This window comes from Brachyhypopomus gauderio, chromosome 4 (assembly GCF_052324685.1).
Source record: "Brachyhypopomus gauderio isolate BG-103 chromosome 4, BGAUD_0.2, whole genome shotgun sequence".
Classification (NCBI taxonomy): Eukaryota; Metazoa; Chordata; class Actinopteri; order Gymnotiformes; family Hypopomidae; genus Brachyhypopomus; species Brachyhypopomus gauderio.
Window position 1 is genome coordinate 22930561 of NC_135214.1, and position 25319 is coordinate 22955879.

A 25319-nucleotide genomic window follows, 5' to 3' on the forward strand; every position below is an offset into this window, starting at 1 on the left:
CGGTCTATAATGTCCATTCACTACTAAAATATCTGCTTCCAATTTTGTCCTTGTACAAGAGACCTCTGTATGTGATCAAGCACTTGTCTGACTCTCAAAGAAGCAGCTGAAATGGCCTGGCGGAAAGGTGCTTACCTTTTAAATGGCAGACAACGGGAACATCTACATCCATTTCTAAAGTGACCTCTACCTTTGTTTTGAGTATTTCAATGATCTTTACTGAGTTTACTATCAGGTTTCCATGTGATAGAGTCTGCAGGAGTGAAAACTGGGCTTTGCTAGGTAAGAATTTCTCCATTGCTTCCAGGTAGGTTGCAGATTAAGAGGCTGTATGTCAAAGTCTATGTTATAGGGCCAAGTATTCCTGATGGTGTGGCAGGCCTTCTCACCCCTTCAGGGAGTAGTGATACATTAGGCAACTGTAGACTAGTTGATAAACCTTTGGAATCATTCTCTTTGGCTCTACAACCAATTAGTTCCACACGTCAAGGGGATGTAGCTCAGTGGAAGAGCGCATGCTTTGCATGTATGAGGTCCAGGGTTCAATCCCCTGCATCTCCATGAGCATTGTCTATAGATATTGTTGGCTATATTTTAACCTTTCGGGTTGAGCTGACATTCAGACGCTGTGCATTTCTCTTACCCTTTTCGTGCCTTAATAGTGTTGCTTGCAGCTTCTCTTATTGATAGACGATGCTCAGTTTCCGTTCGGTTATACATCGGTCACAATGGTGTCGTGTTTTTGAGCATGTTCACTGCTGCTTTTAACACATGCCTTCGTAACCGAAGATCACCGGTTAGCCATTGGACCATTAAAGTGCTTTGTCAGTTTTCAATTCTGTTTTTGTTCCTTGCAAACTTGACATTCTGGCATGGCTGCTGCTGAAGTATAACTTGCTTCATGGGTTCGTCCTTTTACTGCTTCTGGTGGCCGTATTTGCTGTGCTAGACTCTTTCAGAATTCTGAAGACAACCTTACAAGTGGGGATGTAGCTCAGAGGTAGAGCGCATGCTTTGCCTGTGTGAGGAACTGTCTTCGACCCCCAGCATCTCAATGAAGCATAGCTTGTTTCCTGAATGCCATTGTTTAACACTCAGGTACTCTTGCTTCCTGTTAGGCCCCAACAACCAAAAAGTGCTCTTTCCTGGGTGAGTCCCAAACGGCTGTGACTCAACTGTGCAACTTTCTTCCAGTCACCAAGATATGGGTTGCTTCTTCTGTTCTCCTTTTGGTAGCTGCCTATGCAATGGTATTTTGGTTACAGCCTATGGACAGTGTAGAATCGGTAGAATTGGTATCAATTCACGGGTCAGAACAGTGTTGTGATTTTGAGCATGTTCCAGCCATTTCCACACACTTCCGCTGTCGGAGTTACCACATGCCCTCATAGGTTTGTGTGTGGTTCAAATTTAAGCACTCTCTCTTTTCTATGGCATGGTGGACAAGTGGTAAGGCGTCGGTCTCGTAAACCGAAGATCACGGGTTCGATCCCCGTTCGTGCCTTTAAGGAAAGTGGACCGAAGGGTCTATAATGTCCATTCACTACCAAAATATCTGCTTCCAATTTTGTCCTTGTACAAGAGACCTCTGTATGTGATCAAGCACTCGTCTGACTCTCAAAGAAGCAGCTGAAATGGCCTGGTGGAAAGGTGCTTACCTTTTAAATGGCAGACAACGGGAACATCTACATCCATTTCTAATGTGACCTCTACCTTTGTTTTGAGTATTTCAATGATCTTTACTGAGTTTACCATCAGGTTTCCATGTGATAGAGTCTGCAGGAGCGAAAACTGGGCTTTGCTAGGTAAGAATTTCTCCATTGCTTCCAGGTAGTTTGCAGATTAAGAGGCTGTATGTCAAAGTCTATGTTATAGGGCCAAGGATTCCTGATGGTGTGGCAGGCCTTCTCACCCCTTCAGGGAGTAGTGATACATTAGGCAACTGTAGACTAGTTGATAAACCTTTGGAATCATTCTCTTTGGCTCTACAACCAATTAGTTCCACACGTCAAGGGGATGTAGCTCAGTGGAAGAGCGCATGCTTTGCATGTATGAGGTCCAGGGTTCAATCCCCTGCATCTCCATGAGCATTATCTATAGATATGGTTGGCTATATTTTAACCTTTCGGGTTGAGCTGACATTCAGACGCTGTGCATTTCTCTCACTCTTTTTGTGCCTTAATAGTGTTGCTTGCAGCTTCTCTTATTGATAGACGATGCTCAGTTTCCGTTCGGTTATACATAGGTCACAATGGTGTCGTGATTTTGAGCATGTTCCTGCCATTTCCTCACATTTCCGCTGTCGGAGTTACCACATGTCCTCATAAGTTTGTGTGTGGTTCAAATTTAAGGACTCTCTCTTTTCTATGGCATGGTGGCCAAGTGGTAAGGCGTCGGTCTCGTAAACCGAAGATCACGGGTTCGATCCCCGTTCGTGCCTTTAAGGAAAGTGGACCGAACGGTCTATAGTGTCCATTCACTACTAAAATATCTGCTTCCAATTTTGTCCTTGTACAAGAGACCTCTGTATGTGATCAAGCACTCGTCTGACTCTCAAAGAAGCAGCTGAAATGGCCTGGTGGAAAGGTGCTTACCTTTTAAATGGCAGACAACGGGAACATCTACATCCATTTCTAATGTGACCTCTACCTTTGTTTTGAGTATTTCAATGATCTTTACTGAGTTTACCATCAGGTTTCCATGTGATAGAGTCTGCAGGAGTGAAAACTGGGCTTTGCTAGGTAAGAATTTCTCCATTGCTTCCAGGTAGTTTGCAGATTAAGAGGCTGTATGTCAAAGTCTATGTTATAGGGCCAAGTATTCCTGATGGTGTGGCAGGCCTTCTCACCCCTTCAGGGATTAGTGATACATTAGGCAACTGTAGACTAGTTGATAAATCTTTGGAATCATTCTCTTTGGCTCTACAACCAATTAGTTCCACATGTCAAGGGGATGTAGCTCAGTGGAAGAGCGCATGCTTTGCATGTATGAGGTCCAGGGTTCAATCCCCTGCATCTCCATGAGCATTATCTATAGATATGGTTGGCTATATTTTAACCTTTCGGGTTGAGCTGACATTCAGACGCTGTGCATTTCTCTCACTCTTTTTGTGCCTTAATAGTGTTGCTTGCAGCTTCTCTTATTGATAGACGATGCTCAGTTTCCGTTCGGTTATACATAGGTCACAATGGTGTCGTGATTTTGAGCATGTTCCTGCCATTTCCTCACATTTCCGCTGTCGGAGTTACCACATGTCCTCATAAGTTTGTGTGTGGTTCAAATTTAAGGACTCTCTCTTTTCTATGGCATGGTGGCCAAGTGGTAAGGCGTCGGTCTCGTAAACCGAAGATCACGGGTTCGATCCCCGTTCGTGCCTTTAAGGAAAGTGGACCGAACGGTCTATAGTGTCCATTCACTACTAAAATATCTGCTTCCAATTTTGTCCTTGTACAAGAGACCTCTGTATGTGATCAAGCACTCGTCTGACTCTCAAAGAAGCAGCTGAAATGGCCTGGCGGAAAGGTGCTTACCTTTTAAATGGCAGACAACGGGAACATCTACATCCATTTCTAATGTGACCTCTACCTTTGTTTTGAGTATTTCAATGATCTTTACTGAGTTTACCATCAGGTTTCCATGTGATAGAGTCTGCAGGAGTGAAAACTGGGCTTTGCTAGGTAAGAATTTCTCCATTGCTTCCAGGTAGTTTGCAGATTAAGAGGCTGTATGTCAAAGTCTATGTTATAGGGCCAAGTATTCCTGATGGTGTGGCAGGCCTTCTCACCCCTTCAGGGATTAGTGATACATTAGGCAACTGTAGACTAGTTGATAAACCTTTGGAATCATTCTCTTTGGCTCTACAACCAATTCATTCCACATGTCAAGGGGATGTAGCTCAGTGGAAGAGCGCATGCTTTGCATGTATGAGGTCCAGGGTTCAATCCCCTGCATCTCCATGAGCATTGTCTATAGATATTGTTGGCTATATTTTAACCTTTCGGGTTGAGCTGACATTCAGACGCTGTGCATTTCTCTTACCCTTTTCGTGCCTTAATAGTGTTGCTTGCAGCTTCTCTTATTGATAGACGATGCTCAGTTTCCGTTCGGTTATACATCGGTCACAATGGTGTCGTGTTTTTGAGCATGTTCACTGCTGCTTTTAACACATGCCTTCGTAACCGAAGATCACCGGTTAGCCATTGGACCATTAAAGTGCTTTGTCAGTTTTCAATTCTGTTTTTGTTCCTTGCAAACTTGACATTCTGGCATGGCTGCTGCTGAAGTATAACTTGCTTCATGGGTTCGTCCTTTTACTGCTTCTGGTGGCCGTATTTGCTGTGCTAGACTCTTTCAGAATTCTGAAGACAACCTTACAAGTGGGGATGTAGCTCAGAGGTAGAGCGCATGCTTTGCCTGTGTGAGGAACTGTCTTCGACCCCCAGCATCTCAATGAAGCATAGCTTGTTTCCTGAATGCCATTGTTTAACACTCAGGTACTCTTGCTTCCTGTTAGGCCCCAACAACCAAAAAGTGCTCTTTCCTGGGTGAGTCCCAAACGGCTGTGACTCAACTGTGCAACTTTCTTCCAGTCACCAAGATATGGGTTGCTTCTTCTGTTCTCCTTTTGGTAGCTGCCTATGCAATGCTATTTTGGTTACAGCCTATGGACAGTGTAGAATCGGTAGAATTGGTATCAATTCACGGGTCAGAACAGTGTTGTGATTTTGAGCATGTTCCAGCCATTTCCACACACTTCCGCTGTCGGAGTTACCACATGCCCTCATAGGTTTGTGTGTGGTTCAAATTTAAGCACTCTCTCTTTTCTGTGGCATGGTGGCCAAGTGGTAAGGCGTTGGTCTCGTAAACCGAAGATCACGGGTTCGATCCTCGTTCGTGCCTTTAAGGAAAGTGGACCGAAGGGTCTATAATGTCCATTCACTACCAAAATATCTGCTTCCAATTTTGTCCTTGTACAAGAGACCTCTGTATGTGATCAAGCACTCGTCTGACTCTCAAAGAAGCAGCTGAAATGGCCTGGTGGAAAGGTGCTTACCTTTTAAATGGCAGACAACGGGAACATCTACATCCATTTCTAATGTGACCTCTACCTTTGTTTTGAGTATTTCAATGATCTTTACTGAGTTTACCATCAGGTTTCCATGTGATAGAGTCTGCAGGAGCGAAAACTGGGCTTTGCTAGGTAAGAATTTCTCCATTGCTTCCAGGTAGTTTGCAGATTAAGAGGCTGTATGTCAAAGTCTATGTTATAGGGCCAAGGATTCCTGATGGTGTGGCAGGCCTTCTCACCCCTTCAGGGAGTAGTGATACATTAGGCAACTGTAGACTAGTTGATAAATCTTTGGAATCATTCTCTTTGGCTCTACAACCAATTAGTTCCACACGTCAAGGGGATGTAGCTCAGTGGAAGAGCGCATGCTTTGCATGTATGAGGTCCAGGGTTCAATCCCCTGCATCTCCATGAGCATTATCTATAGATATGGTTGGCTATATTTTAACCTTTCGGGTTGAGCTGACATTCAGACGCTGTGCATTTCTCTCACTCTTTTTGTGCCTTAATAGTGTTGCTTGCAGCTTCTCTTATTGATAGACGATGCTCAGTTTCCGTTCGGTTATACATAGGTCACAATGGTGTCGTGATTTTGAGCATGTTCCTGCCATTTCCTCACATTTCCGCTGTCGGAGTTACCACATGTCCTCATAAGTTTGTGTGTGGTTCAAATTTAAGGACTCTCTCTTTTCTATGGCATGGTGGCCAAGTGGTAAGGCGTCGGTCTCGTAAACCGAAGATCACGGGTTCGATCCCCGTTCGTGCCTTTAAGGAAAGTGGACCGAACGGTCTATAGTGTCCATTCACTACTAAAATATCTGCTTCCAATTTTGTCCTTGTACAAGAGACCTCTGTATGTGATCAAGCACTCGTCTGACTCTCAAAGAAGCAGCTGAAATGGCCTGGTGGAAAGGTGCTTACCTTTTAAATGGCAGACAACGGGAACATCTACATCCATTTCTAATGTGACCTCTACCTTTGTTTTGAGTATTTCAATGATCTTTACTGAGTTTACCATCAGGTTTCCATGTGATAGAGTCTGCAGGAGTGAAAACTGGGCTTTGCTAGGTAAGAATTTCTCCATTGCTTCCAGGTAGTTTGCAGATTAAGAGGCTGTATGTCAAAGTCTATGTTATAGGGCCAAGTATTCCTGATGGTGTGGCAGGCCTTCTCACCCCTTCAGGGATTAGTGATACATTAGGCAACTGTAGACTAGTTGATAAATCTTTGGAATCATTCTCTTTGGCTCTACAACCAATTAGTTCCACACGTCAAGGGGATGTAGCTCAGTGGAAGAGCGCATGCTTTGCATGTATGAGGTCCAGGGTTCAATCCCCTGCATCTCCATGAGCATTATCTATAGATATGGTTGGCTATATTTTAACCTTTCGGGTTGAGCTGACATTCAGACGCTGTGCATTTCTCTCACTCTTTTTGTGCCTTAATAGTGTTGCTTGCAGCTTCTCTTATTGATAGACGATGCTCAGTTTCCGTTCGGTTATACATAGGTCACAATGGTGTCGTGATTTTGAGCATGTTCCTGCCATTTCCTCACATTTCCGCTGTCGGAGTTACCACATGTCCTCATAAGTTTGTGTGTGGTTCAAATTTAAGGACTCCCTCTTTTCTATGGCATGGTGGCCAAGTGGTAAGGCGTCGGTCTCGTAAACCGAAGATCACGGGTTCGATCCCCGTTCGTGCCTTTAAGGAAAGTGGACCGAACGGTCTATAGTGTCCATTCACTACTAAAATATCTGCTTCCAATTTTGTCCTTGTACAAGAGACCTCTGTATGTGATCAAGCACTCGTCTGACTCTCAAAGAAGCAGCTGAAATGGCCTGGCGGAAAGGTGCTTACCTTTTAAATGGCAGACAACGGGAACATCTACATCCATTTCTAATGTGACCTCTACCTTTGTTTTGAGTATTTCAATGATCTTTACTGAGTTTACCATCAGGTTTCCATGTGATAGAGTCTGCAGGAGTGAAAACTGGGCTTTGCTAGGTAAGAATTTCTCCATTGCTTCCAGGTAGTTTGCAGATTAAGAGGCTGTATGTCAAAGTCTATGTTATAGGGCCAAGTATTCCTGATGGTGTGGCAGGCCTTCTCACCCCTTCAGGGATTAGTGATACATTAGGCAACTGTAGACTAGTTGATAAACCTTTGGAATCATTCTCTTTGGCTCTACAACCAATTCATTCCACATGTCAAGGGGATGTAGCTCAGTGGAAGAGCGCATGCTTTGCATGTATGAGGTCCAGGGTTCAATCCCCTGCATCTCCATGAGCATTGTCTATAGATATTGTTGGCTATATTTTAACCTTTCGGGTTGAGCTGACATTCAGACGCTGTGCATTTCTCTTACCCTTTTCGTGCCTTAATAGTGTTGCTTGCAGCTTCTCTTATTGATAGACGATGCTCAGTTTCCGTTCGGTTATACATCGGTCACAATGGTGTCGTGTTTTTGAGCATGTTCACTGCTGCTTTTAACACATGCCTTCGTAACCGAAGATCACCGGTTAGCCATTGGACCATTAAAGTGCTTTGTCAGTTTTCAATTCTGTTTTTGTTCCTTGCAAACTTGACATTCTGGCATGGCTGCTGCTGAAGTATAACTTGCTTCATGGGTTCGTCCTTTTACTGCTTCTGGTGGCCGTATTTGCTGTGCTAGACTCTTTCAGAATTCTGAAGACAACCTTACAAGTGGGGATGTAGCTCAGAGGTAGAGCGCATGCTTTGCCTGTGTGAGGAACTGTCTTCGACCCCCAGCATCTCAATGAAGCATAGCTTGTTTCCTGAATGCCATTGTTTAACACTCAGGTACTCTTGCTTCCTGTTAGGCCCCAACAACCAAAAAGTGCTCTTTCCTGGGTGAGTCCCAAACGGCTGTGACTCAACTGTGCAACTTTCTTCCAGTCACCAAGATATGGGTTGCTTCTTCTGTTCTCCTTTTGGTAGCTGCCTATGCAATGCTATTTTGGTTACAGCCTATGGACAGTGTAGAATCGGTAGAATTGGTATCAATTCACGGGTCAGAACAGTGTTGTGATTTTGAGCATGTTCCAGCCATTTCCACACACTTCCGCTGTCGGAGTTACCACATGCCCTCATAGGTTTGTGTGTGGTTCAAATTTAAGCACTCTCTCTTTTCTGTGGCATGGTGGCCAAGTGGTAAGGCGTTGGTCTCGTAAACCGAAGATCACGGGTTCGATCCTCGTTCGTGCCTTTAAGGAAAGTGGACCGAAGGGTCTATAATGTCCATTCACTACCAAAATATCTGCTTCCAATTTTGTCCTTGTACAAGAGACCTCTGTATGTGATCAAGCACTCGTCTGACTCTCAAAGAAGCAGCTGAAATGGCCTGGTGGAAAGGTGCTTACCTTTTAAATGGCAGACAACGGGAACATCTACATCCATTTCTAATGTGACCTCTACCTTTGTTTTGAGTATTTCAATGATCTTTACTGAGTTTACCATCAGGTTTCCATGTGATAGAGTCTGCAGGAGCGAAAACTGGGCTTTGCTAGGTAAGAATTTCTCCATTGCTTCCAGGTAGTTTGCAGATTAAGAGGCTGTATGTCAAAGTCTATGTTATAGGGCCAAGGATTCCTGATGGTGTGGCAGGCCTTCTCACCCCTTCAGGGAGTAGTGATACATTAGGCAACTGTAGACTAGTTGATAAATCTTTGGAATCATTCTCTTTGGCTCTACAACCAATTAGTTCCACACGTCAAGGGGATGTAGCTCAGTGGAAGAGCGCATGCTTTGCATGTATGAGGTCCAGGGTTCAATCCCCTGCATCTCCATGAGCATTATCTATAGATATGGTTGGCTATATTTTAACCTTTCGGGTTGAGCTGACATTCAGACGCTGTGCATTTCTCTCACTCTTTTTGTGCCTTAATAGTGTTGCTTGCAGCTTCTCTTATTGATAGACGATGCTCAGTTTCCGTTCGGTTATACATAGGTCACAATGGTGTCGTGATTTTGAGCATGTTCCTGCCATTTCCTCACATTTCCGCTGTCGGAGTTACCACATGTCCTCATAAGTTTGTGTGTGGTTCAAATTTAAGGACTCTCTCTTTTCTATGGCATGGTGGCCAAGTGGTAAGGCGTCGGTCTCGTAAACCGAAGATCACGGGTTCGATCCCCGTTCGTGCCTTTAAGGAAAGTGGACCGAACGGTCTATAGTGTCCATTCACTACTAAAATATCTGCTTCCAATTTTGTCCTTGTACAAGAGACCTCTGTATGTGATCAAGCACTCGTCTGACTCTCAAAGAAGCAGCTGAAATGGCCTGGTGGAAAGGTGCTTACCTTTTAAATGGCAGACAACGGGAACATCTACATCCATTTCTAATGTGACCTCTACCTTTGTTTTGAGTATTTCAATGATCTTTACTGAGTTTACCATCAGGTTTCCATGTGATAGAGTCTGCAGGAGTGAAAACTGGGCTTTGCTAGGTAAGAATTTCTCCATTGCTTCCAGGTAGTTTGCAGATTAAGAGGCTGTATGTCAAAGTCTATGTTATAGGGCCAAGTATTCCTGATGGTGTGGCAGGCCTTCTCACCCCTTCAGGGATTAGTGATACATTAGGCAACTGTAGACTAGTTGATAAATCTTTGGAATCATTCTCTTTGGCTCTACAACCAATTAGTTCCACACGTCAAGGGGATGTAGCTCAGTGGAAGAGCGCATGCTTTGCATGTATGAGGTCCAGGGTTCAATCCCCTGCATCTCCATGAGCATTATCTATAGATATGGTTGGCTATATTTTAACCTTTCGGGTTGAGCTGACATTCAGACGCTGTGCATTTCTCTCACTCTTTTTGTGCCTTAATAGTGTTGCTTGCAGCTTCTCTTATTGATAGACGATGCTCAGTTTCCGTTCGGTTATACATAGGTCACAATGGTGTCGTGATTTTGAGCATGTTCCTGCCATTTCCTCACATTTCCGCTGTCGGAGTTACCACATGTCCTCATAAGTTTGTGTGTGGTTCAAATTTAAGGACTCTCTCTTTTCTATGGCATGGTGGCCAAGTGGTAAGGCGTCGGTCTCGTAAACCGAAGATCACGGGTTCGATCCCCGTTCGTGCCTTTAAGGAAAGTGGACCGAACGGTCTATAGTGTCCATTCACTACTAAAATATCTGCTTCCAATTTTGTCCTTGTACAAGAGACCTCTGTATGTGATCAAGCACTCGTCTGACTCTCAAAGAAGCAGCTGAAATGGCCTGGCGGAAAGGTGCTTACCTTTTAAATGGCAGACAACGGGAACATCTACATCCATTTCTAATGTGACCTCTACCTTTGTTTTGAGTATTTCAATGATCTTTACTGAGTTTACCATCAGGTTTCCATGTGATAGAGTCTGCAGGAGTGAAAACTGGGCTTTGCTAGGTAAGAATTTCTCCATTGCTTCCAGGTAGTTTGCAGATTAAGAGGCTGTATGTCAAAGTCTATGTTATAGGGCCAAGTATTCCTGATGGTGTGGCAGGCCTTCTCACCCCTTCAGGGATTAGTGATACATTAGGCAACTGTAGACTAGTTGATAAACCTTTGGAATCATTCTCTTTGGCTCTACAACCAATTCATTCCACATGTCAAGGGGATGTAGCTCAGTGGAAGAGCGCATGCTTTGCATGTATGAGGTCCAGGGTTCAATCCCCTGCATCTCCATGAGCATTGTCTATAGATATTGTTGGCTATATTTTAACCTTTCGGGTTGAGCTGACATTCAGACGCTGTGCATTTCTCTTACCCTTTTCGTGCCTTAATAGTGTTGCTTGCAGCTTCTCTTATTGATAGACGATGCTCAGTTTCCGTTCGGTTATACATCGGTCACAATGGTGTCGTGTTTTTGAGCATGTTCACTGCTGCTTTTAACACATGCCTTCGTAACCGAAGATCACCGGTTAGCCATTGGACCATTAAAGTGCTTTGTCAGTTTTCAATTCTGTTTTTGTTCCTTGCAAACTTGACATTCTGGCATGGCTGCTGCTGAAGTATAACTTGCTTCATGGGTTCGTCCTTTTACTGCTTCTGGTGGCCGTATTTGCTGTGCTAGACTCTTTCAGAATTCTGAAGACAACCTTACAAGTGGGGATGTAGCTCAGAGGTAGAGCGCATGCTTTGCCTGTGTGAGGAACTGTCTTCGACCCCCAGCATCTCAATGAAGCATAGCTTGTTTCCTGAATGCCATTGTTTAACACTCAGGTACTCTTGCTTCCTGTTAGGCCCCAACAACCAAAAAGTGCTCTTTCCTGGGTGAGTCCCAAACGGCTGTGACTCAACTGTGCAACTTTCTTCCAGTCACCAAGATATGGGTTGCTTCTTCTGTTCTCCTTTTGGTAGCTGCCTATGCAATGCTATTTTGGTTACAGCCTATGGACAGTGTAGAATCGGTAGAATTGGTATCAATTCACGGGTCAGAACAGTGTTGTGATTTTGAGCATGTTCCAGCCATTTCCACACACTTCCGCTGTCGGAGTTACCACATGCCCTCATAGGTTTGTGTGTGGTTCAAATTTAAGCACTCTCTCTTTTCTGTGGCATGGTGGCCAAGTGGTAAGGCGTTGGTCTCGTAAACCGAAGATCACGGGTTCGATCCTCGTTCGTGCCTTTAAGGAAAGTGGACCGAAGGGTCTATAATGTCCATTCACTACCAAAATATCTGCTTCCAATTTTGTCCTTGTACAAGAGACCTCTGTATGTGATCAAGCACTCGTCTGACTCTCAAAGAAGCAGCTGAAATGGCCTGGTGGAAAGGTGCTTACCTTTTAAATGGCAGACAACGGGAACATCTACATCCATTTCTAATGTGACCTCTACCTTTGTTTTGAGTATTTCAATGATCTTTACTGAGTTTACCATCAGGTTTCCATGTGATAGAGTCTGCAGGAGCGAAAACTGGGCTTTGCTAGGTAAGAATTTCTCCATTGCTTCCAGGTAGTTTGCAGATTAAGAGGCTGTATGTCAAAGTCTATGTTATAGGGCCAAGGATTCCTGATGGTGTGGCAGGCCTTCTCACCCCTTCAGGGAGTAGTGATACATTAGGCAACTGTAGACTAGTTGATAAATCTTTGGAATCATTCTCTTTGGCTCTACAACCAATTAGTTCCACACGTCAAGGGGATGTAGCTCAGTGGAAGAGCGCATGCTTTGCATGTATGAGGTCCAGGGTTCAATCCCCTGCATCTCCATGAGCATTATCTATAGATATGGTTGGCTATATTTTAACCTTTCGGGTTGAGCTGACATTCAGACGCTGTGCATTTCTCTCACTCTTTTTGTGCCTTAATAGTGTTGCTTGCAGCTTCTCTTATTGATAGACGATGCTCAGTTTCCGTTCGGTTATACATAGGTCACAATGGTGTCGTGATTTTGAGCATGTTCCTGCCATTTCCTCACATTTCCGCTGTCGGAGTTACCACATGTCCTCATAAGTTTGTGTGTGGTTCAAATTTAAGGACTCTCTCTTTTCTATGGCATGGTGGCCAAGTGGTAAGGCGTCGGTCTCGTAAACCGAAGATCACGGGTTCGATCCCCGTTCGTGCCTTTAAGGAAAGTGGACCGAACGGTCTATAGTGTCCATTCACTACTAAAATATCTGCTTCCAATTTTGTCCTTGTACAAGAGACCTCTGTATGTGATCAAGCACTCGTCTGACTCTCAAAGAAGCAGCTGAAATGGCCTGGTGGAAAGGTGCTTACCTTTTAAATGGCAGACAACGGGAACATCTACATCCATTTCTAATGTGACCTCTACCTTTGTTTTGAGTATTTCAATGATCTTTACTGAGTTTACCATCAGGTTTCCATGTGATAGAGTCTGCAGGAGTGAAAACTGGGCTTTGCTAGGTAAGAATTTCTCCATTGCTTCCAGGTAGTTTGCAGATTAAGAGGCTGTATGTCAAAGTCTATGTTATAGGGCCAAGTATTCCTGATGGTGTGGCAGGCCTTCTCACCCCTTCAGGGATTAGTGATACATTAGGCAACTGTAGACTAGTTGATAAACCTTTGGAATCATTCTCTTTGGCTCTACAACCAATTCATTCCACATGTCAAGGGGATGTAGCTCAGTGGAAGAGCGCATGCTTTGCATGTATGAGGTCCAGGGTTCAATCCCCTGCATCTCCATGAGCATTGTCTATAGATATTGTTGGCTATATTTTAACCTTTCGGGTTGAGCTGACATTCAGACGCTGTGCATTTCTCTTACCCTTTTCGTGCCTTAATAGTGTTGCTTGCAGCTTCTCTTATTGATAGACGATGCTCAGTTTCCGTTCGGTTATACATCGGTCACAATGGTGTCGTGTTTTTGAGCATGTTCACTGCTGCTTTTAACACATGCCTTCGTAACCGAAGATCACCGGTTAGCCATTGGACCATTAAAGTGCTTTGTCAGTTTTCAATTCTGTTTTTGTTCCTTGCAAACTTGACATTCTGGCATGGCTGCTGCTGAAGTATAACTTGCTTCATGGGTTCGTCCTTTTACTGCTTCTGGTGGCCGTATTTGCTGTGCTAGACTCTTTCAGAATTCTGAAGACAACCTTACAAGTGGGGATGTAGCTCAGAGGTAGAGCGCATGCTTTGCCTGTGTGAGGAACTGTCTTCGACCCCCAGCATCTCAATGAAGCATAGCTTGTTTCCTGAATGCCATTGTTTAACACTCAGGTACTCTTGCTTCCTGTTAGGCCCCAACAACCAAAAAGTGCTCTTTCCTGGGTGAGTCCCAAACGGCTGTGACTCAACTGTGCAACTTTCTTCCAGTCACCAAGATATGGGTTGCTTCTTCTGTTCTCCTTTTGGTAGCTGCCTATGCAATGCTATTTTGGTTACAGCCTATGGACAGTGTAGAATCGGTAGAATTGGTATCAATTCACGGGTCAGAACAGTGTTGTGATTTTGAGCATGTTCCAGCCATTTCCACACACTTCCGCTGTCGGAGTTACCACATGCCCTCATAGGTTTGTGTGTGGTTCAAATTTAAGCACTCTCTCTTTTCTGTGGCATGGTGGCCAAGTGGTAAGGCGTTGGTCTCGTAAACCGAAGATCACGGGTTCGATCCTCGTTCGTGCCTTTAAGGAAAGTGGACCGAAGGGTCTATAATGTCCATTCACTACCAAAATATCTGCTTCCAATTTTGTCCTTGTACAAGAGACCTCTGTATGTGATCAAGCACTCGTCTGACTCTCAAAGAAGCAGCTGAAATGGCCTGGTGGAAAGGTGCTTACCTTTTAAATGGCAGACAACGGGAACATCTACATCCATTTCTAATGTGACCTCTACCTTTGTTTTGAGTATTTCAATGATCTTTACTGAGTTTACCATCAGGTTTCCATGTGATAGAGTCTGCAGGAGTGAAAACTGGGCTTTGCTAGGTAAGAATTTCTCCATTGCTTCCAGGTAGTTTGCAGATTAAGAGGCTGTATGTCAAAGTCTATGTTATAGGGCCAAGTATTCCTGATGGTGTGGCAGGCCTTCTCACCCCTTCAGGGATTAGTGATACATTAGGCAACTGTAGACTAGTTGATAAATCTTTGGAATCATTCTCTTTGGCTCTACAACCAATTAGTTCCACACGTCAAGGGGATGTAGCTCAGTGGAAGAGCGCATCCTTTGCATGTATGAGGTCCAGGGTTCAATCCCCTGCATCTCCATGAGCATTATCTATAGATATGGTTGGCTATATTTTAACCTTTCGGGTTGAGCTGACATTCAGACGCTGTGCATTTCTCTCACTCTTTTTGTGCCTTAATAGTGTTGCTTGCAGCTTCTCTTATTGATAGACGATGCTCAGTTTCCGTTCGGTTATACATAGGTCACAATGGTGTCGTGATTTTGAGCATGTTCCTGCCATTTCCTCACATTTCCGCTGTCGGAGTTACCACATGTCCTCATAAGTTTGTGTGTGGTTCAAATTTAAGGACTCTCTCTTTTCTATGGCATGGTGGCCAAGTGGTAAGGCGTCGGTCTCGTAAACCGAAGATCACGGGTTCGATCCCCGTTCGTGCCTTTAAGGAAAGTGGACCGAACGGTCTATAGTGTCCATTCACTACTAAAATATCTGCTTCCAATTTTGTCCTTGTACAAGAGACCTCTGTATGTGATCAAGCACTCGTCTGACTCTCAAAGAAGCAGCTGAAATGGCCTGGTGGAAAGGTGCTTACCTTTTAAATGGCAGACAACGGGAACATCTACATCCATTTCTAATGTGACCTCTACCTTTGTTTTGAGTATTTCAATGATCTTTACTGAGTTTACCATCAGGTTTCCATGTGATAGAGTCTGCAGGAGTGAAAACTGGGCTTTGCTAGGTAAGAATTTCTCCATTGCTTCCAGGTAGTTTGCAGATTAAGAGGCTGTATGTCAAAGTCTATGTTATAGGGCCAAGTATTCCTGATGGTGTGGCAGGCCTTCTCACCCCTTCAGGGATTAGTGATACATTAGGCAACTGTAGACTAGTTGATAAATCTTTGGAATCATTCTCTTTGGCTCTACAACCAATTAGTTCCACACGTCAAGGGGATGTAGCTCAGTGGAAGAGCGCATGCTTTGCATGTATGAGGTCCAGGGTTCAATCCCCTGCATCTCCATGAGCATTATCTATAGATATGGTTGGCTATATTTTAACCTTTCGGGTTGAGCTGACATTCAGACGCTGTGCATTTCTCTCACTCTTTTTGTGCCTTAATAGTGTTGCTTGCAGCTTCTCTTATTGATAGACGATGCTCAGTTTCCGTTCGGTTATACATAGGTCACAATGGTGTCGTGATTTTGAGCATGTTCCTGCCATTTCCTCACATTTCCGCTGTCGGAGTTACCACATGTCCTCATAAGTTTGTGTGTGGTTCAAATTTAAGGACTCTCTCTTTTCTATGGCATGGTGGCCAAGTGGTAAGGCGTCGGTCTCGTAAACCGAAGATCACGGGTTCGATCCCCGTTCGTGCCTTTAAGGAAAGTGGACCGAACGGTCTATAGTGTCCATTCACTACTAAAATATCTGCTTCCAATTTTGTCCTTGTACAAGAGACCTCTGTATGTGATCAAGCACTCGTCTGACTCTCAAAGAAGCAGCTGAAATGGCCTGGCGGAAAGGTGCTTACCTTTTAAATGGCAGACAACGGGAACATCTACATCCATTTCTAATGTGACCTCTACCTTTGTTTTGAGTATTTCAATGATCTTTACTGAGTTTACCATCAGGTTTCCATGTGATAGAGTCTGCAGGAGTGAAAACTGGGCTTTGCTAGGTAAGAATTTCTCCATTGCTTCCAGGTAGTTTGCAGATTAAGAGGCTGTATGTCAAAGTCTATGTTATAGGGCCAAGTATTCCTGATGGTGTGGCAGGCCTTCTCACCCCTTCAGGGATTAGTGATACATTAGGCAACTGTAGACTAGTTGATAAACCTTTGGAATCATTCTCTTTGGCTCTACAACCAATTCATTCCACATGTCAAGGGGATGTAGCTCAGTGGAAGAGCGCATGCTTTGCATGTATGAGGTCCAGGGTTCAATCCCCTGCATCTCCATGAGCATTGTCTATAGATATTGTTGGCTATATTTTAACCTTTCGGGTTGAGCTGACATTCAGACGCTGTGCATTTCTCTTACCCTTTTCGTGCCTTAATAGTGTTGCTTGCAGCTTCTCTTATTGATAGACGATGCTCAGTTTCCGTTCGGTTATACATCGGTCACAATGGTGTCGTGTTTTTGAGCATGTTCACTGCTGCTTTTAACACATGCCTTCGTAACCGAAGATCACCGGTTAGCCATTGGACCATTAAAGTGCTTTGTCAGTTTTCAATTCTGTTTTTGTTCCTTGCAAACTTGACATTCTGGCATGGCTGCTGCTGAAGTATAACTTGCTTCATGGGTTCGTCCTTTTACTGCTTCTGGTGGCCGTATTTGCTGTGCTAGACTCTTTCAGAATTCTGAAGACAACCTTACAAGTGGGGATGTAGCTCAGAGGTAGAGCGCATGCTTTGCCTGTGTGAGGAACTGTCTTCGACCCCCAGCATCTCAATGAAGCATAGCTTGTTTCCTGAATGCCATTGTTTAACACTCAGGTACTCTTGCTTCCTGTTAGGCCCCAACAACCAAAAAGTGCTCTTTCCTGGGTGAGTCCCAAACGGCTGTGACTCAACTGTGCAACTTTCTTCCAGTCACCAAGATATGGGTTGCTTCTTCTGTTCTCCTTTTGGTAGCTGCCTATGCAATGCTATTTTGGTTACAGCCTATGGACAGTGTAGAATCGGTAGAATTGGTATCAATTCACGGGTCAGAACAGTGTTGTGATTTTGAGCATGTTCCAGCCATTTCCACACACTTCCGCTGTCGGAGTTACCACATGCCCTCATAGGTTTGTGTGTGGTTCAAATTTAAGCACTCTCTCTTTTCTGTGGCATGGTGGCCAAGTGGTAAGGCGTTGGTCTCGTAAACCGAAGATCACGGGTTCGATCCTCGTTCGTGCCTTTAAGGAAAGTGGACCGAAGGGTCTATAATGTCCATTCACTACCAAAATATCTGCTTCCAATTTTGTCCTTGTACAAGAGACCTCTGTATGTGATCAAGCACTCGTCTGACTCTCAAAGAAGCAGCTGAAATGGCCTGGTGGAAAGGTGCTTACCTTTTAAATGGCAGACAACGGGAACATCTACATCCATTTCTAATGTGACCTCTACCTTTGTTTTGAGTATTTCAATGATCTTTACTGAGTTTACCATCAGGTTTCCATGTGATAGAGTCTGCAGGAGTGAAAACTGGGCTTTGCTAGGTAAGAATTTCTCCATTGCTTCCAGGTAGTTTGCAGATTAAGAGGCTGTATGTCAAAGTCTATGTTATAGGGCCAAGTATTCCTGATGGTGTGGCAGGCCTTCTCACCCCTTCAGGGATTAGTGATACATTAGGCAACTGTAGACTAGTTGATAAATCTTTGGAATCATTCTCTTTGGCTCTACAACCAATTAGTTCCACACGTCAAGGGGATGTAGCTCAGTGGAAGAGCGCATGCTTTGCATGTATGAGGTCCAGGGTTCAATCCCCTGCATCTCCATGAGCATTATCTATAGATATGGTTGGCTATATTTTAACCTTTCGGGTTGAGCTGACATTCAGACGCTGTGCATTTCTCTCACTCTTTTTGTGCCTTAATAGTGTTGCTTGCAGCTTCTCTTATTGATAGACGATGCTCAGTTTCCGTTCGGTTATACATAGGTCACAATGGTGTCGTGATTTTGAGCATGTTCCTGCCATTTCCTCACATTTCCGCTGTCGGAGTTACCACATGTCCTCATAAGTTTGTGTGTGGTTCAAATTTAAGGACTCTCTCTTTTCTATGGCATGGTGGCCAAGTGGTAAGGCGTCGGTCTCGTAAACCGAAGATCACGGGTTCGATCCCCGTTCGTGCCTTTAAGGAAAGTGGACCGAACGGTCTATAGTGTCCATTCACTACTAAAATATCTGCTTCCAATTTTGTCCTTGTACAAGAGACCTCTGTATGTGATCAAGCACTCGTCTGACTCTCAAAGAAGCAGCTGAAATGGCCTGGCGGAAAGGTGCTTACCTTTTAAATGGCAGACAACGGGAACATCTACATCCATTTCTAATGTGACCTCTACCTTTGTTTTGAGTATTTCAATGATCTTTACTGAGTTTACCATCAGGTTTCCATGTGATAGAGTCTGCAGGAGTGAAAACTGGGCTTTGCTAGGTAAGAATTTCTCCATTGCTTCCAGGTAGTTTGCAGATTAAGAGGCTGTATGTCAAAGTCTATGTTATAGGGCCAAGTATTCCTGATGGTGTGGCAGGCCTTCTCACCCCTTCAGGGATTAGTGATACATTAGGCAACTGTAGACTAGTTGATAAACCTTTGGAATCATTCTCTTTGGCTCTACAACCAATTCATTCCACATGTCAAGGGGATGTAGCTCAGTGGAAGAGCGCATGCTTTGCATGTATGAGGTCCAGGGTTCAATCCCCTGCATCTCCATGAGCATTGTCTATAGATATTGTTGGCTATATTTTAACCTTTCGGGTTGAGCTGACATTCAGACGCTGTGCATTTCTCTTACCCTTTTCGTGCCTTAATAGTGTTGCTTGCAGCTTCTCTTATTGATAGACGATGCTCAGTTTCCGTTCGGTTATACATCGGTCACAATGGTGTCGTGTTTTTGAGCATGTTCACTGCTGCTTTTAACACATGCCTTCGTAACCGAAGATCACCGGTTAGCCATTGGACCATTAAAGTGCTTTGTCAGTTTTCAATTCTGTTTTTGTTCCTTGCAAACTTGACATTCTGGCATGGCTGCTGCTGAAGTATAACTTGCTTCATGGGTTCGTCCTTTTACTGCTTCTGGTGGCCGTATTTGCTGTGCTAGACTCTTTCAGAATTCTGAAGACAACCTTACAAGTGGGGATGTAGCTCAGAGGTAGAGCGCATGCTTTGCCTGTGTGAGGAACTGTCTTCGACCCCCAGCATCTCAATGAAGCATAGCTTGTTTCCTGAATGCCATTGTTTAACACTCAGGTACTCTTGCTTCCTGTTAGGCCCCAACAACCAAAAAGTGCTCTTTCCTGGGTGAGTCCCAAACGGCTGTGACTCAACTGTGCAACTTTCTTCCAGTCACCAAGATATGGGTTGCTTCTTCTGTTCTCCTTTTGGTAGCTGCCTATGCAATGCTATTTTGGTTACAGCCTATGGACAGTGTAGAATCGGTAGAATTGGTATCAATTCACGGGTCAGAACAGTGTTGTGATTTTGAGCATGTTCCAGCCATTTCCACACACTTCCGCTGTCGGAGTTACCACATGCCCTCATAGGTTTGTGTGTGGTTCAAATTTAAGCACTCTCTCTTTTCTGTGGCATGGTGGCCAAGTGGTAAGGCGTTGGTCTCGTAAACCGAAGATCACGGGTTCGATCCTCGTTCGTGCCTTTAAGGAAAGTGGACCGAAGGGTCTATAATGTCCATTCACTACCAAAATATCTGCTTCCAATTTTGTCCTTGTACAAGAGACCTCTGTATGTGATCAAGCACTCGTCTGACTCTCAAAGAAGCAGCTGAAATGGCCTGGTGGAAAGGTGCTTACCTTTTAAATGGCAGACAACGGGAACATCTACATCCATTTCTAATGTGACCTCTACCTTTGTTTTGAGTATTTCAATGATCTTTACTGAGTTTACCATCAGGTTTCCATGTGATAGAGTCTGCAGGAGCGAAAACTGGGCTTTGCTAGGTAAGAATTTCTCCATTGCTTCCAGGTAGTTTGCAGATTAAGAGGCTGTATGTCAAAGTCTATGTTATAGGGCCAAGGATTCCTGATGGTGTGGCAGGCCTTCTCACCCCTTCAGGGAGTAGTGATACATTAGGCAACTGTAGACTAGTTGATAAACCTTTGGAATCATTCTCTTTGGCTCTACAACCAATTAGTTCCACACGTCAAGGGGATGTAGCTCAGTGGAAGAGCGCATGCTTTGCATGTATGAGGTCCAGGGTTCAATCCCCTGCATCTCCATGAGCATTATCTATAGATATGGTTGGCTATATTTTAACCTTTCGGGTTGAGCTGACATTCAGACGCTGTGCATTTCTCTCACTCTTTTTGTGCCTTAATAGTGTTGCTTGCAGCTTCTCTTATTGATAGACGATGCTCAGTTTCCGTTCGGTTATACATAGGTCACAATGGTGTCGTGATTTTGAGCATGTTCCTGCCATTTCCTCACATTTCCGCTGTCGGAGTTACCACATGTCCTCATAAGTTTGTGTGTGGTTCAAATTTAAGGACTCTCTCTTTTCTATGGCATGGTGGCCAAGTGGTAAGGCGTCGGTCTCGTAAACCGAAGATCACGGGTTCGATCCCCGTTCGTGCCTTTAAGGAAAGTGGACCGAACGGTCTATAGTGTCCATTCACTACTAAAATATCTGCTTCCAATTTTGTCCTTGTACAAGAGACCTCTGTATGTGATCAAGCACTCGTCTGACTCTCAAAGAAGCAGCTGAAATGGCCTGGCGGAAAGGTGCTTACCTTTTAAATGGCAGACAACGGGAACATCTACATCCATTTCTAATGTGACCTCTACCTTTGTTTTGAGTATTTCAATGATCTTTACTGAGTTTACCATCAGGTTTCCATGTGATAGAGTCTGCAGGAGTGAAAACTGGGCTTTGCTAGGTAAGAATTTCTCCATTGCTTCCAGGTAGTTTGCAGATTAAGAGGCTGTATGTCAAAGTCTATGTTATAGGGCCAAGTATTCCTGATGGTGTGGCAGGCCTTCTCACCCCTTCAGGGATTAGTGATACATTAGGCAACTGTAGACTAGTTGATAAACCTTTGGAATCATTCTCTTTGGCTCTACAACCAATTCATTCCACATGTCAAGGGGATGTAGCTCAGTGGAAGAGCGCATGCTTTGCATGTATGAGGTCCAGGGTTCAATCCCCTGCATCTCCATGAGCATTATCTATAGATATGGTTGGCTATATTTTAACCTTTCGGGTTGAGCTGACATTCAGACGCTGTGCATTTCTCTCACTCTTTTTGTGCCTTAATAGTGTTGCTTGCAGCTTCTCTTATTGATAGACGATGCTCAGTTTCCGTTCGGTTATACATAGGTCACAATGGTGTCGTGATTTTGAGCATGTTCCTGCCATTTCCTCACATTTCCGCTGTCGGAGTTACCACATGTCCTCATAAGTTTGTGTGTGGTTCAAATTTAAGGACTCTCTCTTTTCTATGGCATGGTGGCCAAGTGGTAAGGCGTCGGTCTCGTAAACCGAAGATCACGGGTTCGATCCCCGTTCGTGCCTTTAAGGAAAGTGGACCGAACGGTCTATAGTGTCCATTCACTACTAAAATATCTGCTTCCAATTTTGTCCTTGTACAAGAGACCTCTGTATGTGATCAAGCACTCGTCTGACTCTCAAAGAAGCAGCTGAAATGGCCTGGCGGAAAGGTGCTTACCTTTTAAATGGCAGACAACGGGAACATCTACATCCATTTCTAATGTGACCTCTACCTTTGTTTTGAGTATTTCAATGATCTTTACTGAGTTTACCATCAGGTTTCCATGTGATAGAGTCTGCAGGAGTGAAAACTGGTCTTTGCTAGGTAAGAATTTCTCCATTGCTTCCAGGTAGTTTGCAGATTAAGAGGCTGTATGTCAAAGTCTATGTTATAGGGCCAAGTATTCCTGATGGTGTGGCAGGCCTTCTCACCCCTTCAGGGATTAGTGATACATTAGGCAACTGTAGACTAGTTGATAAACCTTTGGAATCATTCTCTTTGGCTCTACAACCAATTCATTCCACATGTCAAGGGGATGTAGGTCAGTGGAAGAGCGCATGCTTTGCATGTATGAGGTCCAGGGTTCAATCCCCTGCATCTCCATGAGCATTGTCTATAGATATTGTTGGCTATATTTTAACCTTTCGGGTTGAGCTGACATTCAGACGCTGTGCATTTCTCTTACCCTTTTCGTGCCTTAATAGTGTTGCTTGCAGCTTCTCTTATTGATAGACGATGCTCAGTTTCCGTTCGGTTATACATCGGTCACAATGGTGTCGTGTTTTTGAGCATGTTCACTGCTGCTTTTAACACATGCCTTCGTAACCGAAGATCACCGGTTAGCCATTGGACCATTAAAGTGCTTTGTCAGTTTTCAATTCTGTTTTTGTTCCTTGCAAACTTGACATTCTGGCATGGCTGCTGCTGAAGTATAACTTGCTTCATGGGTTCGTCCTTTTACTGCTTCTGGTGGCCGTATTTGCTGTGCTAGACTCTTTCAGAATTCTGAAGACAACCTTACAAGTGGGGATGTAGCTCAGAGGTAGAGCGCATGCTTTGCCTGTGTGAGGAACTGTCTTCGACCCCCAGCATCTCAATGAAGCATAGCTTGTTTCCTGAATGCCATTGTTTAACACTCAGGTACTCTTGCTTCCTGTTAGGCCCCAACAACCAAAAAGTGCTCTTTCCTGGGTGAGTCCCAAACGGCTGTGACTCAACTGTGCAACTTTCTTCCAGTCACCAAGATATGGGTTGCTTCTTCTGTTCTCCTTTTGGTAGCTGCCTATGCAATGGTATTTTGGTTACAGCCTATGGACAGTGTAGAATCGGTAGAATTGGTATCAATTCACGGGTCAGAACAGTGTTGTGATTTTGAGCATGTTCCAGCCATTTCCACACACTTCCGCTGTCGGAGTTACCACATGCCCTCATAGGTTTGTGTGTGGCTCAAATTTAAGCACTCTCTCTTTTCTGTGGCATGGTGGCCAAGTGGTAAGGCGTCGGTCTCGTAAACCGAAGATCACGGGTTCGATCCTCGTTCGTGCCTTTAAGGAAAGTGGACCGAAGGGTCTATAATGTCCATTCACTACCAAAATATCTGCTTCCAATTTTGTCCTTGTACAAGAGACCTCTGTATGTGATCAAGCACTCGTCTGACTCTCAAAGAAGCAGCTGAAATGGCCTGGTGGAAAGGTGCTTACCTTTTAAATGGCAGACAACGGGAACATCTACATCCATTTCTAATGTGACCTCTACCTTTGTTTTGAGTATTTCAATGATCTTTACTGAGTTTACCATCAGGTTTCCATGTGATAGAGTCTGCAGGAGCGAAAACTGGGCTTTGCTAGGTAAGAATTTCTCCATTGCTTCCAGGTAGTTTGCAGATTAAGAGGCTGTATGTCAAAGTCTATGTTATAGGGCCAAGGATTCCTGATGGTGTGGCAGGCCTTCTCACCCCTTCAGGGAGTAGTGATACATTAGGCAACTGTAGACTAGTTGATAAACCTTTGGAATCATTCTCTTTGGCTCTACAACCAATTAGTTCCACACGTCAAGGGGATGTAGCTCAGTGGAAGAGCGCATGCTTTGCATGTATGAGGTCCAGGGTTCAATCCCCTGCATCTCCATGAGCATTATCTATAGATATGGTTGGCTATATTTTAACCTTTCGGGTTGAGCTGACATTCAGACGCTGTGCATTTCTCTCACTCTTTTTGTGCCTTAATAGTGTTGCTTGCAGCTTCTCTTATTGATAGACGATGCTCAGTTTCCGTTCGGTTATACATAGGTCACAATGGTGTCGTGATTTTGAGCATGTTCCTGCCATTTCCTCACATTTCCGCTGTCGGAGTTACCACATGTCCTCATAAGTTTGTGTGTGGTTCAAATTTAAGGACTCTCTCTTTTCTATGGCATGGTGGCCAAGTGGTAAGGCGTCGGTCTCGTAAACCGAAGATCACGGGTTCGATCCCTGTTCGTGCCTTTAAGGAAAGTGGACCGAACGGTCTATAGTGTCCATTCACTACTAAAATATCTGCTTCCAATTTTGTCCTTGTACAAGAGACCTCTGTATGTGATCAAGCACTCGTCTGACTCTCAAAGAAGCAGCTGAAATGGCCTGGCGGAAAGGTGCTTACCTTTTAAATGGCAGACAACGGGAACATCTACATCCATTTCTAATGTGACCTCTACCTTTGTTTTGAGTATTTCAATGATCTTTACTGAGTTTACCATCAGGTTTCCATGTGATAGAGTCTGCAGGAGTGAAAACTGGTCTTTGCTAGGTAAGAATTTCTCCATTGCTTCCAGGTAGTTTGCAGATTAAGAGGCTGTATGTCAAAGTCTATGTTATAGGGCCAAGTATTCCTGATGGTGTGGCAGGCCTTCTCACCCCTTCAGGGATTAGTGATACATTAGGCAACTGTAGACTAGTTGATAAACCTTTGGAATCATTCTCTTTGGCTCTACAACCAATTCATTCCACATGTCAAGGGGATGTAGGTCAGTGGAAGAGCGCATGCTTTGCATGTATGAGGTCCAGGGTTCAATCCCCTGCATCTCCATGAGCATTGTCTATAGATATTGTTGGCTATATTTTAACCTTTCGGGTTGAGCTGACATTCAGACGCTGTGCATTTCTCTTACCCTTTTCGTGCCTTAATAGTGTTGCTTGCAGCTTCTCTTATTGATAGACGATGCTCAGTTTCCGTTCGGTTATACATCGGTCACAATGGTGTCGTGTTTTTGAGCACGTTCACTGCTGCTTTTAACACATGCCTTCGTAACCGAAGATCACCGGTTAGCCATTGGACCATTAAAGTGCTTTGTCAGTTTTCAATTCTGTTTTTGTTCCTTGCAAACTTGACATTCTGGCATGGCTGCTGCTGAAGTATAACTTGCTTCATGGGTTCGTCCTTTTACTGCTTCTGGTGGCCGTATTTGCTGTGCTAGACTCTTTCAGAATTCTGA

General features: G+C 44.2%; 1 protein-coding gene and 43 non-coding genes across 44 annotated transcripts in view; 43 read left to right on the plus strand and 1 right to left on the minus strand.

Annotated features, from left to right (window-relative positions):
* The window catches only part of LOC143512591 (ninjurin-1), a 300728-nt gene that overhangs the window by 75904 nt on the left and 199505 nt on the right, over positions 1 to 25319 (minus strand). The window lies entirely within an intron of this gene.
* trnaa-ugc (transfer RNA alanine (anticodon UGC)) lies at positions 490 to 561 on the plus strand. The gene has a single exon. It is a non-coding gene; the product is annotated as a tRNA-Ala (tRNA).
* trnat-cgu (transfer RNA threonine (anticodon CGU)) lies at positions 1433 to 1504 on the plus strand. Its single transcript has one exon. It is a non-coding gene; the product is annotated as a tRNA-Thr (tRNA).
* trnaa-ugc (transfer RNA alanine (anticodon UGC)) lies at positions 2013 to 2084 on the plus strand. The gene has a single exon. It is a non-coding gene; the product is annotated as a tRNA-Ala (tRNA).
* Positions 2369 to 2440, plus strand: trnat-cgu (transfer RNA threonine (anticodon CGU)). Its single transcript has one exon. It is a non-coding gene; the product is annotated as a tRNA-Thr (tRNA).
* trnaa-ugc (transfer RNA alanine (anticodon UGC)) lies at positions 2949 to 3020 on the plus strand. Its single transcript has one exon. It is a non-coding gene; the product is annotated as a tRNA-Ala (tRNA).
* On the plus strand, positions 3305 to 3376 carry trnat-cgu (transfer RNA threonine (anticodon CGU)). The gene has a single exon. It is a non-coding gene; the product is annotated as a tRNA-Thr (tRNA).
* Positions 3885 to 3956, plus strand: trnaa-ugc (transfer RNA alanine (anticodon UGC)). Its single transcript has one exon. It is a non-coding gene; the product is annotated as a tRNA-Ala (tRNA).
* Positions 4828 to 4899, plus strand: trnat-cgu (transfer RNA threonine (anticodon CGU)). Its single transcript has one exon. It is a non-coding gene; the product is annotated as a tRNA-Thr (tRNA).
* trnaa-ugc (transfer RNA alanine (anticodon UGC)) lies at positions 5408 to 5479 on the plus strand. The gene has a single exon. It is a non-coding gene; the product is annotated as a tRNA-Ala (tRNA).
* Positions 5764 to 5835, plus strand: trnat-cgu (transfer RNA threonine (anticodon CGU)). Its single transcript has one exon. It is a non-coding gene; the product is annotated as a tRNA-Thr (tRNA).
* trnaa-ugc (transfer RNA alanine (anticodon UGC)) lies at positions 6344 to 6415 on the plus strand. The gene has a single exon. It is a non-coding gene; the product is annotated as a tRNA-Ala (tRNA).
* Positions 6700 to 6771, plus strand: trnat-cgu (transfer RNA threonine (anticodon CGU)). The gene has a single exon. It is a non-coding gene; the product is annotated as a tRNA-Thr (tRNA).
* Positions 7280 to 7351, plus strand: trnaa-ugc (transfer RNA alanine (anticodon UGC)). The gene has a single exon. It is a non-coding gene; the product is annotated as a tRNA-Ala (tRNA).
* On the plus strand, positions 8223 to 8294 carry trnat-cgu (transfer RNA threonine (anticodon CGU)). Its single transcript has one exon. It is a non-coding gene; the product is annotated as a tRNA-Thr (tRNA).
* trnaa-ugc (transfer RNA alanine (anticodon UGC)) lies at positions 8803 to 8874 on the plus strand. The gene has a single exon. It is a non-coding gene; the product is annotated as a tRNA-Ala (tRNA).
* trnat-cgu (transfer RNA threonine (anticodon CGU)) lies at positions 9159 to 9230 on the plus strand. The gene has a single exon. It is a non-coding gene; the product is annotated as a tRNA-Thr (tRNA).
* Positions 9739 to 9810, plus strand: trnaa-ugc (transfer RNA alanine (anticodon UGC)). Its single transcript has one exon. It is a non-coding gene; the product is annotated as a tRNA-Ala (tRNA).
* trnat-cgu (transfer RNA threonine (anticodon CGU)) lies at positions 10095 to 10166 on the plus strand. Its single transcript has one exon. It is a non-coding gene; the product is annotated as a tRNA-Thr (tRNA).
* trnaa-ugc (transfer RNA alanine (anticodon UGC)) lies at positions 10675 to 10746 on the plus strand. Its single transcript has one exon. It is a non-coding gene; the product is annotated as a tRNA-Ala (tRNA).
* On the plus strand, positions 11618 to 11689 carry trnat-cgu (transfer RNA threonine (anticodon CGU)). The gene has a single exon. It is a non-coding gene; the product is annotated as a tRNA-Thr (tRNA).
* Positions 12198 to 12269, plus strand: trnaa-ugc (transfer RNA alanine (anticodon UGC)). The gene has a single exon. It is a non-coding gene; the product is annotated as a tRNA-Ala (tRNA).
* On the plus strand, positions 12554 to 12625 carry trnat-cgu (transfer RNA threonine (anticodon CGU)). Its single transcript has one exon. It is a non-coding gene; the product is annotated as a tRNA-Thr (tRNA).
* trnaa-ugc (transfer RNA alanine (anticodon UGC)) lies at positions 13134 to 13205 on the plus strand. Its single transcript has one exon. It is a non-coding gene; the product is annotated as a tRNA-Ala (tRNA).
* Positions 14077 to 14148, plus strand: trnat-cgu (transfer RNA threonine (anticodon CGU)). The gene has a single exon. It is a non-coding gene; the product is annotated as a tRNA-Thr (tRNA).
* Positions 14657 to 14728, plus strand: trnaa-ugc (transfer RNA alanine (anticodon UGC)). The gene has a single exon. It is a non-coding gene; the product is annotated as a tRNA-Ala (tRNA).
* trnat-cgu (transfer RNA threonine (anticodon CGU)) lies at positions 15013 to 15084 on the plus strand. Its single transcript has one exon. It is a non-coding gene; the product is annotated as a tRNA-Thr (tRNA).
* trnaa-ugc (transfer RNA alanine (anticodon UGC)) lies at positions 15593 to 15664 on the plus strand. Its single transcript has one exon. It is a non-coding gene; the product is annotated as a tRNA-Ala (tRNA).
* trnat-cgu (transfer RNA threonine (anticodon CGU)) lies at positions 15949 to 16020 on the plus strand. The gene has a single exon. It is a non-coding gene; the product is annotated as a tRNA-Thr (tRNA).
* On the plus strand, positions 16529 to 16600 carry trnaa-ugc (transfer RNA alanine (anticodon UGC)). The gene has a single exon. It is a non-coding gene; the product is annotated as a tRNA-Ala (tRNA).
* Positions 17472 to 17543, plus strand: trnat-cgu (transfer RNA threonine (anticodon CGU)). Its single transcript has one exon. It is a non-coding gene; the product is annotated as a tRNA-Thr (tRNA).
* On the plus strand, positions 18052 to 18123 carry trnaa-ugc (transfer RNA alanine (anticodon UGC)). The gene has a single exon. It is a non-coding gene; the product is annotated as a tRNA-Ala (tRNA).
* On the plus strand, positions 18408 to 18479 carry trnat-cgu (transfer RNA threonine (anticodon CGU)). Its single transcript has one exon. It is a non-coding gene; the product is annotated as a tRNA-Thr (tRNA).
* trnaa-ugc (transfer RNA alanine (anticodon UGC)) lies at positions 18988 to 19059 on the plus strand. Its single transcript has one exon. It is a non-coding gene; the product is annotated as a tRNA-Ala (tRNA).
* On the plus strand, positions 19931 to 20002 carry trnat-cgu (transfer RNA threonine (anticodon CGU)). Its single transcript has one exon. It is a non-coding gene; the product is annotated as a tRNA-Thr (tRNA).
* Positions 20511 to 20582, plus strand: trnaa-ugc (transfer RNA alanine (anticodon UGC)). The gene has a single exon. It is a non-coding gene; the product is annotated as a tRNA-Ala (tRNA).
* Positions 20867 to 20938, plus strand: trnat-cgu (transfer RNA threonine (anticodon CGU)). The gene has a single exon. It is a non-coding gene; the product is annotated as a tRNA-Thr (tRNA).
* Positions 21447 to 21518, plus strand: trnaa-ugc (transfer RNA alanine (anticodon UGC)). Its single transcript has one exon. It is a non-coding gene; the product is annotated as a tRNA-Ala (tRNA).
* On the plus strand, positions 21803 to 21874 carry trnat-cgu (transfer RNA threonine (anticodon CGU)). The gene has a single exon. It is a non-coding gene; the product is annotated as a tRNA-Thr (tRNA).
* On the plus strand, positions 22383 to 22454 carry trnaa-ugc (transfer RNA alanine (anticodon UGC)). The gene has a single exon. It is a non-coding gene; the product is annotated as a tRNA-Ala (tRNA).
* Positions 23326 to 23397, plus strand: trnat-cgu (transfer RNA threonine (anticodon CGU)). Its single transcript has one exon. It is a non-coding gene; the product is annotated as a tRNA-Thr (tRNA).
* trnaa-ugc (transfer RNA alanine (anticodon UGC)) lies at positions 23906 to 23977 on the plus strand. The gene has a single exon. It is a non-coding gene; the product is annotated as a tRNA-Ala (tRNA).
* trnat-cgu (transfer RNA threonine (anticodon CGU)) lies at positions 24262 to 24333 on the plus strand. Its single transcript has one exon. It is a non-coding gene; the product is annotated as a tRNA-Thr (tRNA).
* trnaa-ugc (transfer RNA alanine (anticodon UGC)) lies at positions 24842 to 24913 on the plus strand. Its single transcript has one exon. It is a non-coding gene; the product is annotated as a tRNA-Ala (tRNA).